Source organism: Ptychodera flava, chromosome 2 (genome assembly GCF_041260155.1).
Source record: "Ptychodera flava strain L36383 chromosome 2, AS_Pfla_20210202, whole genome shotgun sequence".
In the NCBI taxonomy this organism is placed as follows: domain Eukaryota; kingdom Metazoa; phylum Hemichordata; class Enteropneusta; family Ptychoderidae; genus Ptychodera; species Ptychodera flava.
The window spans coordinates 47,931,203-47,933,688 of NC_091929.1; positions in this window are offsets into that span (position 1 = coordinate 47,931,203).

The following is a 2,486-nucleotide window of genomic DNA, read 5'->3' on the forward strand; positions in this document are numbered from 1 at the left end:
CAATTGTCCTTGACTTTATCTTTAAGCACTTTGTTTTTCCTTCTTTTTGTTGTGAACAAAAGGACCAAGTTGAAATATAGGGTAGACCTTATCTATGCATTAAAGCATCCGCTAATGTCACTTATTTGTTTGAAACAACATATCGGTACCTGACCGTTATCGGGCTTGTTTAAATTTTAACAAAATTGTTTGCGGTGCCAGTTACCTGCTTGGTCATTCCGCACTTTTGATAAGAAAACAGGTACCGCGGATATCTCAATGGTAGAAACAAAGTTGATTAACGGCGCAGGATACGATTTTTTTCCGTTTAGGATCGCCATCACATTTTCAGAAGTACCATTCGTTGAAGTGTTGGAGATATAAACATATATACATCTAATTGTTGTTGCGCTGAAAATATTCTGGAAATTATTCAATCATGCAATATCGTTTTAACGTCGTTACTTCTCACACGTTCGAAAGTAGCGCTGCGACATCTCATGTTAAGGCATTTCATAGTAGCCAGGATCAATAACTTAAAATTGGCAACAGGAGATTTCTTAGTTTGTAGAAACGAAATTTGTTCAAATCATAAGACTTCGAGCAAGTCAAGTCAAGAGACCATAGTTTCGAGCCAAAATCAGATTTTTAAAATAATAAAATATTTCAATCACTACGGGAATTTTTATACATTAGTTGGATATTGCAGGTGATTTATTAACGAATACAGTAAGATGTCTGTTAAAGAAGCTTTTGCAAAAAATAAGAAAAGTTTGGAAGTTGAAATTTTAGCTACAACATGCATAAATATTAGCAAGAAAATGTCATTTTTTCGGTGATCATGGGTGTCCTCACATTGTTGATGTAAAGCTTGTAATGTAATAAAAAAGATCATGCACACCCACTTCAATCAAATCTGACGAACCTTCTTGATAGAATACGATTTGCTTGATTCAGATGTGCTTGGCATACCGTTCCATACTTGTGACATTGTGAATAAATTTTGTAAGTAACAATCGGCCCTATTTTTTTAAAATAGCAAGTCGCCGTACCGTGTCTTAAATGAGGGAAGATAATTTTATTTATACAAACTTCGTCCGTCTAACGCCCATAGTCACGTCTCTCTTCATCTCCATGGTTACTGTGACACTAGGTCCTGGAGACATGTCTATTTTTCTTTTGCTAGTCAAAGGTTACGAAATGTACGAACCACTGTGTTACTTAAAGGTAATTTTAACCAAAAATGTTACTTTTTATCAATTCTTGTTACTTTATTAATAGCGTCGAGTACGTTCGTATCCTCTGAGCAATATCTGTAGGATGAAACAGTTACGGATCGGAGACACAACTTATATTGGGGATCAAATAAACTTAAAATTCATTTGCTGGACTTTGACCACGATGATCTTGATCATCTTTGGTGCAATACACTGACCAAACATAAAGTTACTTTAGAACTTGGATAAAATGAGTTCTTGTACCGAGACGTTGTCTACCTCATACTTTCATACACTCTACAGAGGGGGACTCTAGCAGCTGAGCGTAAGCAGGTCATCTTGACGGGCACCCAGTATTTGATCTGCTAACAGGCTCACTATTAAAATTGTTCGATCATCAGTGCGATAGGAAACGTCAAATGATCATGAACGTTCGTATCTCGTCCAGTAAAATCTAAAGTCCAACTTGAAGGTTTGATGATATGAGTACATGTATGGTGCTGTTAAGTTTCAGCGTATGAATTATTTAACCGGCAAAAGCTCAACAAGCATGCTTTACTTTGGCCATCCTTTCGCATGTTGTGCTACTTTTTACACGGCGTTTATCAGGAAATAAGACATCCATTTTAAAACTCTGAAAACTTGTACACCAAATTACATATAACTGTAACAAACGTGAAATATGCTGTCACAGGTCCTGATGTCTTAGGTCGCTAGAAATGAAAATCCAGACCATGCACAAGAGATCATAACATTGTCCTAGATTTGTGAGTTACTGGATAGTGTCTTGTCTTGTCAAGCCACGAGTAGGTCAACAGAATATCTGTTTGTAGAAAATTGCAGCAAAACAAACAACGTTCCCATCCATTAGACTTGTAGCTTCATATTTAGTGCTTTACAAAGTGAATGACAAAATCAATACATAAATCACGGGAATCATGATTAGTCATAGATTACCAGCAAACAGAGATAACATGTCAAAAGAATTTTTTTTTCTCAATTTACTACGATCGTCAATGAACAATGTATTTGTTTCCTTCCACTGACAACAGATATGCAATCCTCGGTTGGTGGCGATGTTACAGCCAGCAGTGAAATCAGTACAGCTGTAGCACACAAAGAGATGGTTAGAACAATGGAAGACCCTGAAGGTGAATCGACAAGTCTACAACACCATATAGATATACACGATTTACGCCATGCAACAAATGTGCAGGCAAATGTACAGTCACAAGTACAAGAACAAGCTGATGGCAATACAGGTATGCACAAGTGCTGAAATCTAGATCT